The following is a 15,000-nucleotide window of genomic DNA, read 5'->3' on the forward strand; positions in this document are numbered from 1 at the left end:
AGCTGCGCCTGCCTGTCTATCAGGACCTGCAGCACGACATGCAGCGTCCAGAAATAAAAGGACGTCAGTACGAATAAAGTACCGAGTATGTAAGGCAGGGAACCATAAGTACGAACAGTAATGTAAGCAGGGATAGAGAATAAACAACCTGTAACATCTGGGTACCTCTAAGGGCTACTGACATGAAATGCGTGATACATATGTATATATACATAAACTTTTAAAACATATGCCTCTGTGGGCATCATCATCATCATATCGTACCCGGCCGTAATAGGCTCGGTAAAAACGTACCCGGCCACGTGGAGCTCGGTAAAACCCAACTGATCAGTGGTTGCACAATAGGTGCCGTACCCGGCCGACTATAGCGCGGCTCGGTAGAGTAAAATAGATACATATATATAATGCATGCTCGACTCATGGACTCACGTTCTAAACCTTTCGGAGTGACGTAAGGTCGGTATCCTCTGTACACGTTATTAGGACTAACTCTTCACCATGAACCTTATAAGAATCAGGAAGTACCAATAACATTGATAACATAAGAATAAGAGAAGAAACATCAACATCAATCGTTCCATAAGAGGGGAAACAATGTAAGTACTGCTAGCTTCTAAGAGTAGAGTATCTTTAGAAGCTCATTCATTACATTATGTACAATCGGAGTCGTGCAAAAGAAGGAAAGGGATAGCCTCACATACCTTGTATATACTACCCCAATCTCAAGCTATGCAATTTTCACGACTCCTTAGTCTACAATAAGAGAAACGATACTATAGTTACCATTCAAGCGTCATAACTATTATGTATCGACCACAACCTATTTTACGATGAAACGGACAGCACCTCCCCTATATATATGACTTCACACAATTTCAAACAATCACCAAACAGCCTAAACAACATCAATAATAATCATATTGAGCCTCCCAAAATAGTCCACGCACAACCTAATCACTTCATACATACGACGGCCACCGTAGTCGTGTCAAACGACCCGGAAATGTTATGAAGAACTACCAGCCCACAACCCTACATATATATGGTGTTTCTCCACACCCTTCCTCCTCCAAAACTCCACAAAACAGTAGTAAAACACGCAGCCCAACAGCAACACAAAACAGTCCACAAAACAGTCCGCTACAAGTGAATAACTCGAACTCACGGCTTCCGATCACCGTCCCGTGAGTTCTTACATGATAACTCAGCCCTTATCTTGGTTCTTCAAACTCTAGGGTTTACCCCCAATTTGAACTTGAAAGAGAGGGAAAATCAATTAGGGTTTGTGGATAATTTTTGGGAGGAAGTTTGCAAGGGTTTAGGTCTGGTTATTTGTGAAATATAATGAGGGATATATTGCAGAAGATAAGCCTTTTAATGGGCTCTTTGTCTGACCCGAAATTGCCTCTTTTTGGGCTATCATTTAACCAAGTAGGTGACCCACCTACTTGTCACCTAGCAGCTTGTGCAGTCTCGCAAAAATGTCTATATCTCTCTACTCCAATGTCGTATTGATAAAAGGTTTAATGCGTTGGAAACTAGACTCATAGATCTTCAATTTGGTGGGTAGATCACCCCGTAATTCCAAGTATATTGGGAGAAAAGCTTAATAACATTTGACCTAAAGTTTAAGTAAAACTATGAACCTAAGTTGCAACAACTCTTGTCGACTTTTGTTTCATAACTCGTTTGACTTCAAGACTATGATACGGATATTTTATGATTCATATACCTTAAAATACGACCTCTTGAGAGTATTAAGCACCCCTAGGTTTACCCAAAAATACGGTTGACAACATCCTTGATTCGTTTAACTTCTAATACTTGTTAACCACCCTTATACACCTTTGTATCATTTAAGACCAATAGGATTAACCTCTTATCATCTTAAAGATAATCTCTTCATGGATTTACATCGACGACCTTATGGCATGAACTAACGTATGTAAATATGGGTTGTAACAACATGCCAAGTACAAACAACACAATTAAACAAGCTGAGGAAAACATAGGTAACATTGTTTGATTGCACCAGAATTACTAACCATATCCACACATTTGCCTTCTGCATTTGTCAATTACCCAGCACCATTTGGACAACAATCTCGGTACCACGAGAGGCCCCCGGAAGACTTGGGGCAAACTTGCCTTTGGTTTCAAGCCGATGTGGCATGATGCATTTCCCCAGTATTTCTTTATGTTCCGTCTGACCCAGTTTCACACAATTTGGGCTCGAAGAGATTTCAAAATCCCTCGACTGTCCTTACATCTTCAACATTATTTTATTGCTTCATTACTAAACTGACTTTTAAAACCAGGTTGAGAATTATGCGTGCATGTCATGTCACCAGAGCCAGCATGAAAAGAATTGCAAAAGGAGAAAGGAACCAGATAAAATGACTAGAAATGGCGGGAAACAGAGTATTGCATTAGACTGACGGTGAAAGGGTTTAAACAACGAAACAAGCAAACTAGACTAGAGTTACAACCCTTGAACAAACCTAAACAGCACTACACAAGCTACTACGACGAGACAAACAAGACAAAATGAAAGGATAGAAGGGTTTGAGTCACAAGACAATATCCGAATTACAACCCTGAAAATAACCCGGACAACTAAAATGACAACAAAATAAACCACCAAAACTCCAAGAGATGGAGCGTCTTCCCAATTACCAAGTACAGCGTCTTAGCCACTGAATTTCACACCAAGATTGCTGGAATTTTCACAAGACTTCATCACGTTGTTCTTAACAAATTGCTTTTGGGTTCCCTTTGCCTGCTCATTCTTAAGATCACCCTCTGATAGCGCTGAAAGCTTGGCAGCACGTGGGCCTCCGAGGCTCCCAGAAGAATTCTCATATTCCTTTTCAAAATAAATCATACCCACCATATGCGTCTCATTATGCACAGGTGATGGACTTTGGCTAGTGTCTGCTGCATCTGGACTTTGCACGACAATGTCGCCTGCATCAATAAGCTTTTGAATCGCATTCTTCAGATTCCAACACTTCTCTATGTCATGCCCCGGGGCATCTGAGCAATATGCGCACCTTTTGGAAAAATCAAACTTTTTTGGAAGAGGGTTTGGCATTTTTATCTGGATCGGCTTCAACATATCCAATTTCCTTAGCCTCTGGAACAGACTGACATATGACTCTCCCAATGGAGTGAAGGTTTTCTTCTTCAGCAACCTGAGCGTGTGTTCATTGTCGAGAACAGTGGATGTGATCGGAGGGCACTTTTGGGANACCATTTTGTATTAAGGAAGAGTATTCTCAAGTTATTGCTTATCATAGAGCCGTTTCACCTTCTAATGTATCCTGCGTTCCACCAGCATCCTTGTTATCTTCATTCTGGAATAGGTAAGGATATTTAGAACTCATCTCCTCTTCCGCTTCCCATGTCATTTCTTCCATATTCTTGTTCCTCCATAATACTTTGACAGAAGCTACATCTTTTGTTCTCAGCTTGCGGACTTGTCGATCTAATATAGCCACTGGCACTTCATCATATGATAGATCCTCTGTAACTTGTACATCTTTGATAGGGACAACTCGAGAAGGGTCTCCAATACATTTCCTCAACATAGATACATGGAATACCGGATGGACAAATTCCAATTCGGATGGCAATTCTAACTCATAAGCAACCTGTCCAATTCGTCGAAGAATTTTGTACGGACCGATATACCGTGGACTCAGCTTACCCTTTTTCCCAAAACGCATAACACCCTTCATCGGCGAGATCCTCAGGAAAACCCAATCACCAACCTCAAACTCCAGATCACGACGTCGGACATCAGAATAAGACTTTTGCCTGCTTTGTGCCGTCCTCAATCGCTCCTGTATCACTTTCACCTTCTCAATGGCTTGGTGAATCAAATCTGGCCCATATAATTTTGCTTCACTGACTTCGAACCATCCAACTGGTGATCTACATCTCCTCCCGTATAGTGCCTCGTATAGGGCCATTTTAATACTGGAATGGTAGCTATTATTGTAGGCAAATTCTATGAGTGGAAGATGGTCATCCCAATTTCCCTTAAAAACTAGAACACATGCTCGTAGCATATCTTCAAGTGTCTAAATGGTACGTTCATCCTGTCCATCAGTCTGTGGATGAAATGCAGTGCTGAGATTCACTTGTGTGCCTAAACCCTTCTGAAAAGACCTCCAAAAGTTAGCCGTAAATTGAGCTCCTCGGTCTGATATAATAGATATTTGTACACCATGAAGCCTCACAATCTCCTTGATATACAACTTCGCATAATCTTCAGTCGTGTAAGTTGTCTTAACTAGCAGAAAATGGGCACATTTTGTAAGTCGATCAACTATCACCCAGATGGAGGAGCGTTCGGACCCCTGGATCTCTCCCAACTATTATACCAGAGAACCGCTAAATCCCGTAGCCGATAAGAAGCCAACTCTACTGCCTCTGTATCACTAGTATGCATAACCCGCAGTGTACGATGAACCTGATCAATAAAAGTTTGCGGGTCCTCCTTCGGATCTGATCCGGTAAACACATGAGGGTCTAAATTAATAAAATCACGAACTCTCGTACTAACTGGTTTATCAGCAGCACCTGTATTCTACCTATGAGACTGAGCAGCTACCAAGCTAGTCAATAACTGCAAAGCACTCCGCATATCCTGGTCTGTAGTGCCAAACGGAGGAACTGGAGGTGTTGGGTTCCTCATAATATCCTCTGGAGGAGATGGAGTAGATGAGGTATGAGACGGCATCTCACTCTAAGCCTCACTTTGGCCCGCTCTGGCTTGGGGCACCTGACTGGTACCCTCTCCCGCAGCTGTATCAAGCCGTCTACTAATTGTTTGCTTCCTAGTCGAAGGCATCGCTGAAAGAAAACAAGGTAAATATTAAAGATGAACACTTACGACTCAACTCTACGCACGATCTAGATTCAGGAAGAAGGCAACAACCCTAGATGTCATGTAGCCTCCTGATTATAAATGTGGCGCGCTACACATCCATAATCAAGACTCTACTAGACACGGCTCATAGACAATCCTTAGGACAGACTTGCTCTGATACCAAGTTTGTCACGACCCAAACTGGAGGGCCATGACTAGCACCCGGCCATACTTACCGAGCACCAATATACATTTTATCTAACCTTCTTTATTATCTTTTAGGGCTGACGAGATCAATATAAATGGTAGACATGGGTCGTGGACAACCAACAATAAAATATGATGGCATGAACATACATAACATGGGATGACTAGACAATCAAGAAACTATGCATAAGGTACGAGCTACCACGCTACCATGAAAGACTATACAACAAAAACCAGCCGACAAGGCCTACCAAACTATACATGAGTCGACACCTGTCTATGAGCCTCTAAAGGAACATAAGTGTTGCAACATAGCCGGAACAGGGCCCCGACAAACCCATAATGTCTATAACAAAAATGCATATCAAGACCACGGCAAGTCCGAAGAAGGGATCTCGCCAATCACCGCTGAACTGGACAGCCTATTGTGGTGGGAAAGCTGCGCCTGCCTGTCTATCAGGACCTGCAACACGACATGTAGCGTCCACAAATAAAAGGACGTCAGTACGAATAAAGTACTGAGTATGTAAGGCAGGGAACCATAAGTACGAACGGTAATGTAAGCAGGGATAGAGAATATACAACCTGTAACATCTAGGTACCTCTGAGGGCTACTGACATAAAATGCATGATACATATGTATATGTGCATTAACTTTTATAACATACGCCTCTATGGGCATCATCATCATCATATCGTATCCGGCTGTAATAGGCTAGGTAAAAACGTACCCGGCCATCATATGGCTCGGTAAAATCGTACCCGGCCACGTGGAGCTCGGTAAAACCCAACTGATCAGTGGTTGCACAATAGGTGCCATACCCGGCCGGCGCGGCTCGGTAGAGTAAAATAGATACATATATATAATGCATGCTCGACTCATGGACTCACGTTCTAAACCTTTCGGAGTGACGTAAGGTCGGTATCCTGTGTACACGTTATTAGGAATAACTCTTCACCATGAACCTTATAAGAATCAGGAAGTACCAATAACATTGATAACATAAGAATAAGAGAAGAAACATCAACATCATTCGTTCCATGAGAGGGGAAACAATGTAAGTACTGCTAGCTTCTAAGAGTAGAGTATCTTTGGAAGCTCGTTCATTACATTATGTACAATCGGAGTCGTGCAAAAGAAGGAAAGGGATAGCCTCACATACCTTGTATATACTGCCCCAATCTCAAGCTATGCAATTTTCACAACTCCTTAGTCTACAATAAGAGAAACGATACTATAGTTATCATTCAAGCGTCATAACTATTATGTATCGACCACAACCTATTTTACGATGAAACGGACAGCACCTCCCCTATATATATGACTTCACACAATTCCAAACAATCACCAAACAGCCTAAACAACATCAATAATAATCATATTGAGCCTCCCAAAACAGTCCACGCACAACCTAATCACTTCATACATACGACGGCCACCGCAGTCGTGTCAAACGACCCGGAAATGTTATGAAGAACTACCAGCCCACAACCCTAAATCTATATGGTGTTTCTCCACACCCTTCCTCCTCCAAAACTCCACAAAACAGTAGTAAAACACGCAGCCCAACAGCAACACAAAACAGTCCACAAAACAGTCCGCTACAAGTGAATAACTCGAACTCACGGCTTCCGATCACCGTCCCGTGAGTTCTTACATGTATAGAACGAATTACCATGAATTCACAGCAGAATAAATGTATGAAAGATAGCAGTAAACTCACCTTACTTGTTGGATAACTCAGCCCTTATCTTGGTTCTTCAAACTCTAGGGTTTACCCCCAATTTGAACTTGAAAGAGAGGGAAAATCAATTAGGGTTTGTGGATAATTTTTGGGAGGAAGTTTGCAGGGGTTTAGGTCTGGTTATTTGTGAAATATAATGAGGGATATATTGCAAGAGATAATCCTTTTAATGGGCTCTTTGTCTGACCCGAAATTGCCTCTTTTTGGGCTATCATTTAACCAAGTAGGTGACCCACCTACTTGTCACCTAGCAGCTTGTGCAGTCTCGCAAAAATGTCTATATCTCTCTACTCCAATATAGTATTGATAAACAGTTTAATGCGTTGGAAACTAGACTCATAGATCTTCAATTTGGTGGGTAGATCACCCCGTAATTCCAAGTATATTGGGAGAAAAGCTTAATAACATTTGACCTAAAGTTTAAGTAAAACTATGAACCTAAGTTGCAACAACTCTTGTCGACTTTTGTTTCATAACTCGTTTGAATTCAAGACTATGATACGGATATTTTATGATTCATATACCTTAAAATACGACCTCTTGAGAGTATTAAGCACCCCTAGGTTTACCCAAAAATACGGCTGACAACATCCTTGATTCGTTTAACTTCTAATACTTGTTAACCACCCTTATACACCTTTGTATCATTTAAGACCAATAGGATTAACTTCTTATCATCTTAAAGATAATCTCTTCATGGATTTACGTCGACGACCTTATGGCATGAACTAACGTATGTGAATATGGGTTGTAACAAGCTTGTCCTTAAGGACAGGGTTCAGCATGATGATGCCAGAGATATGACCATTGGTGATGATGGTGTGTTGAGGATGCAGGGCCGGATTTGCGTGCCCAATGTGGGTGGGCTTCGGGAGTTAATATTGGATGAGGCCCATAGCTCGCGGTATTCCATTGTGCCGTGAAGATGTATCAGGATCTTAGACAGCACTATTGGTGGCGGAGGATGAAGAAAAATATTGTGGAGTTTGTAGCTCGGTGTCTCAATTGTCAGCAGGTGAAATATGAGCATCAGAGACTGGGTGGCTTGCATCAGCAGATGGTTATTCCCGAGTGGAAGTGGGAGAGGATCACTATGGATTTTGTTACGGTCTCCCACGGACTTTGAAGAAATTCGATGCTATTTGGGTGATTGTAGACAGGCTGACCAAGTCGCGCACTTCATTCCTGTTTGTACTACTTATTCTTTAGAGCGGCTGGCAGAGATTTATGTTCGGGAGGTTGTTCGGTTGCATGGTGTCCCAGTTTCCATTATATCAGATCAGGGCACTTAGTTTACTTTGCAGTTTTTGGCAGACTATTCAGCGAGAGTTGGGCACTCAGGTACAGTTGAGCACAGCCTTTCACCCTCAGACGGACGGATAGTCCGAGCGCACCATTCAGATATTAGAGGATATGCTACGCGCCTATGTTATTGACTTCGGAGGGTCATGGGATCGGTTTCTACCGCTTGCAGAGTTTGCCTACAACAACAGCTACCAGTTGGGCATTCAGATGGCTCTGTATGAGGCTTTATATGGGAGGCGATGTAGATCTCCAGTTGGTTGGTTCGAGCCCGATGAGGCTACGCTATTAGGGACAGATTTGGTCCAGGATGCATTAGAGAAGGTGAAGGTGATTCAGGAGAGACTCCGTACAGCGCAGTCGAGACAGAAGAGTTATGCGGACAGGAAGGTTCGAGATGTATCCTACATGGTTGGTGAGAAGGTCCTGCTGAAGGTTTCACCCATAAAGGGTGTTATGAGATTCGGAAAGAAAGGGAAATTGAGTCCGCGGTTCATTGGGCCTTTTGAGGTACTTAGGAGGATTGAAGAGGTGGCCTATGAGCTTGCCTTGCCACCCATCTTGTCGAGCGTGCATCCAGTTTTTCATGTTTCTATGCTCCGGAAGTATATTGGAGACCCGTCCCATGTTCTAGATTTCAGTACGGTTCAGTTGGAGGGTGATTTGGCTTATGATGTAGAGCCAACAGCCATTTTGGATCATCAGGTTCGGAAGTTGAGGTCAAAGGATGTTGCTTCGGTGAAGGTGCAGTGGAGAGGTCGGCCTGTGGAGGAGGCTACCTGGGAGACCGAGCGGGAGATGCGGAGCAGATACCCTCACCTATTTGAGGCATCAGGTATGTTTCTTGACTCGCTCGAGGACGAGCGTTTGTTTATGTTGGGGAGGATGTGACGACCCGACCCATCGTCTCATGAGTTACCGCTCCGTTTCCCCCATTTTCTGCTTCTTTATGATTCATTATCAGTGTCTTGTGTGATCGAGTTGGTTTGGAGTCATTATAGTAGGAAATGAGACACTTAGTCTCTTTTAAGAAGGCCTGAGTTGGAAAAGGGAACCGGATGTGGACTTATGAGTTAGAGGACTCAGATGCGAATTCCGATGATTCGGTTAGCTTTGGGGGATGATTTGTGACTTAGTAGTGCGATCGGAAGTGGTTTTGGAGGTCCAGAGTAGAATTAGGTTTGAATTGGCGAAGTTAGTATTTTGGCGATTTCCGGTTGATGGGTGAGATTTTGATCCGAGGGTCAGAATGGAATTCCGAGAGTTGTTGTAGCTTCGTTATGTGATTTGGGATGTGTGTGTAAAATTTCAGGTCATTCGGAGGTGATTTGGTTAGGTTTTTGATCAAATGCGTGTTTCGGAAGTTTTAGAAGAACTTAGGCTTGAATTCGATGTAATTTGATGGTTTTGGTGTTGTTTGAGGTGTTTTGATGATTGGAGCAAGTTTGAATGATGTTTTAGGATGTGTTGGTGCTTTTAGTTGAGGTCCCGGGGGCCTCGGGGTGATTTCGGATGGCTAACGGGGAGTTTTGGACTTGGGAAAATTGCAGAAAATGCATCAGCTGTTGCAGGGTATTTTTGGTCTTCGCGATCGCGGGAGGACCCTCGCGATCGCATAGAAGAAATTGAGGCAGCATATTTTTTTTGTTCTACGCGATCGCGGACGATATATTGCGATCGCATAGGCTTGGGGTGGCATGTCTTCGCGATCGCAGGAGTGTGAGTGTGATCGCATAGAGTTGAAGGGGCAGTGCATTGCGATCGCAGGTGTGTGAACGCGATCGCATAGGTAAAAAACTTGGAGCTGGAATTTTGTGCTTCGCGATCGCGAGCCTTGGGCCGCGATCGCATAGAGGCAAAATCTGGAGCTGGACAGAAGTTATAAAACATTTTTGCTCCGCGAACCTAAGTCATTTTCCACCATTTTTGAGCACCTTGAGAGCTATTTGGGAGAAATTGAAGAGGGATTCGAAGAGGATTAATTGGAGGTGAGTTCTATGAACTAAAAACGTGATTATTATGTGAAATTAACCTTGGAATTCATGGAAACTTGGCTAAAATTTGGAAGAACTAGGGCTTGGAATTTTGAATTTTAAATTGGGATTTGATGGGTCATTTGAGCTCGGATTTGAGAGTTCTTGGTATGTATGGACTCGTGGCGAGATAAGGAACCTGTTGATATGAAAATTTCTGAGTTTCGAGAAGTGGGCCCGGGGCTCGGGTTTTGCTGATTTCGAGATTCTTGATATTTTTCGATTGTTTTCGATTGGGTATTGTTTCCTTAGCATATTGTGATGTATTCGTTGTGGTTTTGATCAGATTCGACGCGCGAGGAGGCCGATTTGAGAGTCAAGGGCATAGCGAGCTAGAGTTTGGCCGGCTTGAGGTGAGTAATGATTATAAATGATGTCCTGAGGGTTTGAAATCCCGGATTTGCACAACGTAGTGCTATGTTGAGGTGAGACACACGCTGTATGATGAGCGTGGGGTCCTTTACTACTAGAGACTGTGACTTGGTCCATCCCGGTTGGTAATTTTTACCGTATTTTGACTGAGATTTAATTATTATCATTATGATCTGGGCTAGTTGCCATGTTTGGGGCCTTGTGCCGACCTGTAGAACCCTTAGGGGAATTTTTACTGATTATCCTCACTTTACTTGTTAAAAAAAATCATACCCTCAGTCATGTTTCTCACTGTTTAACACAATATGAACTGGTTTTTGAAATGCTAATCCTAAATGAAAGTAATATGTGGGCTGAGATCCCTATCTTATATTAGTATGCCCCAGAGGCTGTGATTATATTAACTGAGAGGGGTTGAGAACCCAATAGTGAGGATGTTTTATATGTTATGGATCGGGCTGCACGCCGCAGCAATATATTTATATGGATCGGGCAGCACGCCGCAGCAAATATACATTTATATATATATGGATCGGGCTGCGCGCCGCAGCAATATAGCGCTTGGGCTGTAGGAGCCCCTCCCGGAGTCTGCACACCCCCAGTGAGCGCAGTCGACTATTTATATGGATCGGGCTGTGCGCCACAGCGATGCACGGATCGGGCTGCGCGCCGCAGCAGTTATTTTGATTTCGGTTATTGTGAGAGATATATGGTTACTGTGTCGAGGAACGGATTTATACTTGTTAAATACCTGATAAGCTACATGTTTTTACCTGATTTAAAGAGATTTCACTTGATTTCTTCACTATTTGCTGCTTTAAGTTATTTTACTGCTTTAATATAGAATTGCTTAGTGCCTTTACGTGTTTTCATACTGTCAGCCATTATTTATGGTTATTACTCACCGGGTCGGAGTACTCACATTACTCCCTGCACCTTGCGTGCAGATCCAAGTGTTCCCGAGGCATAGTGAGAGCTTTCTTGCTGATAATCATCCATCGGAGTTATCGAGGTAGCTGCATGGCATCCGCAGACCCGATTTCTCCTTCTATCTTTTACCTTTCAGCATATTCTAGACTATCTTTATGTTAGGCTGTTTAAAACTTGTAATAGAGGCTCTTGACTTGTGACACCGGATCGGTGGGGCTATTGTAGAGATATTGTTATGAATTCCGCATATTTTATCTTCTGTTTCAGACTTTTATTTATGTTGGATTGGCATTTAATCCCTGTTAATTGGTAATGAACTCTATACGAGAGGGGTTGTGATTGATAATTGGTTGGGCTTGCCTAGCAATGTGTTGGGCGCCATCACGACCGTGGTTGGGGTCGTGAAAACCACGTTATAAGTTTGTGTCTCTTTTGGTATATTTCTCTTTTTATGTTGGATTTATCGTCGCTTAAGGTTTGCTTTGCTAGCTTCCGCATGACACCTGATTTTTCCGGTCCTAACAAATGGAGCTATATGAAGCTGTTCCTAATCTACATGGAAGATAGGTCTTTCAGAATCCAATAAGAAAGTTGTAATGAATTTTGTTTCACGCAAATCCTTGGCGCCTTGTTTGGATAATTGGGTGAAGGCAAGGTCTAACAATAAGCAAAAATGCAAAAATAGTTCTACTGAAGAGTTATTAAGAGGACCTTCTCTGACATTTGAGATAAAAAAAAATGAACAATTACTCTTTATTTTTATTTTTCACATGTTATTCCGTATTAGATGTTGGGTAGTTCGAATTTGTGTCGCGTAAAGCTCATTAAAACGGAAGCGATCTCCTATCAGGGCTCGCATCGAAAACTCTAATTTAAGATGAAGGGATCATATTCATTCCTACATTATTTTTCTTTTAGCATGTGATATGTGTATTTTGTGATATTACTCATTGACAAAGACGAGAAAGACTGATTTAGTGTTTTATTTAGTTGTCCTTGTGGATTAGTTTGATATGCTATTTTTATCCATCCGATATTCACTAACTCTTAGCTCACTAATATGAATGTTACTTGTTTGTAGTATGGCATATAGACCTTATTTTAGTAGAATGTTGATAATTCTTGAAAAGAAAAAGAGAAACGAAAGGGTAATTATGAGTAGAAATTGACCAACACCTAGATAATAAGAAGGAAAAAAAAGAAAGATAGGCAAGTGTGAAATTTCAATTAATTAGTAGTACTAATTGAATAATGGTTTGAATACTAACGCACTTTATTTGTCCTATTGCGTGTATATAGGCCATATATCCTATATACACTTAGGTCTCGTTGCTATTATGGTGTAACACTTCTAATTTTTAATTTATGTGATCGAGAATTTGAATAAGTTTAAAGATGTAGCACCATAGAGCAACGGGGAGAGCAAACGGTTAATAACTAACTTTACGCGACACAAATCTGAATAAATTTAAAAATTTTAATATAAATATCAAACATCGAACAGAAAACAAAAAAGATCCATTCAGTGCTAAAGGGCCTCTCTACTCCCTCGGGGTAGGGGTAAGATCTGCGTACACACTATCCTCCCCAGACGTTAAAATATCATGGTATAGCCAGTTTTCACACTGGTCAATGAAAAATAGCCAGCGTTTATCAAGTCAATGAAAAATAGCCACTATTTTGCTGCAACAGGGACCGGTCCAGTATAATATACGGGAGTTCTGGTGCATTTGTGTACGAACTCCAGCATATTATGCTGGACCGGTATACTTTGCTAACTCCTGTAAAATTTGCGGGAGACTGGAGCACCAGTGCTCCAAACTCCAGTATATTATACTGAACAATCATACTTGCTGGAACTCCCGTAAAATTTGCGGGAGTTCCAGCATAATTATGCTTGAACTCCCGTAAAATTTGCGGGAGTTCCAGCATAGTTATCCTGGAACTCCCGTAAAATTTACGGGAGTTCAAGCATACTTATGCTGGAACTCCCGTAAAATTTGCGGGCGTATTTTTTCGGATTTTGAATAGTGTTTTCGCTCAGATTTAAAGTGGCTAAATTTCGATGACTTTTGAAACTTGGCTATTTTTCAACGACCAGTGGTAAATCTGGCTATTTTTGAATTTCTCCCTCCCCAGACCCCACTAGTGAAATTTTATTCGATCGTTGTTGTTGTTGTCCGTGCTAAAGGCGCCATTGCTCCACTCCCACATGATGCTCCACCACGACCTACTCATGTGGATAAGATGGATGACACCTTTTCTTTTTGCAGTCTGAAACATAGTTCTTTAATTAAGAAAATTCATCGTATTAATTTATTATGATTAAGTAATAGATTAATATAATTTATTAATTAATTAGGTTTGTGATTTAAATATATATAAAAATATATGTCGTGTATTTATTAGCTTAGTGTAAATATCATATGTGAGTTTAGGGCGCACGCTAGGCTGTCTTTCATCCTTATATATTCCTTTCCGTCACTAAATATAAGTCTAACGTGATATGAAATACTGCGAAAAAACACTTTGAAAAGATTTGAGATGTTAATCCTCCGACTAGACGAACACGACTAGAAGATTTGAGATGCTATTCAATGCTCATATTCGCTTTAAGGTTTGGTTAATTCAAATTTGACGAGAAGTCTCACTTTGTGAGAGTAAAGTATTTTTTATTAAAGGCGATTTTATCTTTAAGACTCGAACCCATCTAATAAAAAAATAATTTTTTTTTACCACACTACTACAGTTCTTCGTAATAATAATCTTGAATGTTTTACCCATAAGTTACTCCTAAAATCAATCAGTAACTTCATCGTTCTCTTCCAACATTAACACGCAAACTTTGACAGAATTTAACCACTACAGATACACAATTAAAAAAAAAGTAAGTAATAAAGAATACCTCTACACTTGCTAGTCAATTATCCTTATGACTTTTAGATGTCATCTTAGTATATATGGACTCGGATTAGTATTTTGACAATCCCGGTAGATCCGAATCGTGATTTGAGACTTGGGCGTATGCTTGAAATCGAGTTCGGAAGTTCCTAATTTGATCCCAAGAACCCCCGAAATCCATAATACAAGCGTAAATCATATCGTCCAATAACTGAATAATGCGCTCGAACTGCCTGTCTGGGGATGTAATGCTATGAGTCGAGCTGGGACAAAATTTGGTGCTTACCTTTTTCTCTTATTGGGACTATAACAATAAGGTCTTATTTTAATTCTACCATATCCAGACACCAAAAGCAATTAAGGATGACATCATATCGCCCTTACCAATTACTCCCTCTGTTCCAGTTTATGTGAACCTATTTCCTTTTTGGTCCGTTCCAAAAAGAATGACCCCTTTCTAAATTTGGTAACAATTTAGCTTAAACTTACAATTCTACCCTTAATGAGAAGCTTTTATAGCCACACAAATACTCCGGGCCCCTTTTTGACTCATTTAGGACCACAAATTCCAAAAGTCTTCATTTTTTCTTAAACTCCGTGCCCAGTCAAACAGGCTCACATAAATTGGAACGGA

The sequence above is a fragment of the Nicotiana attenuata genome, chromosome 11, assembly GCF_001879085.1.
Source record: "Nicotiana attenuata strain UT chromosome 11, NIATTr2, whole genome shotgun sequence".
Classification (NCBI taxonomy): domain Eukaryota; kingdom Viridiplantae; phylum Streptophyta; class Magnoliopsida; order Solanales; family Solanaceae; genus Nicotiana; species Nicotiana attenuata.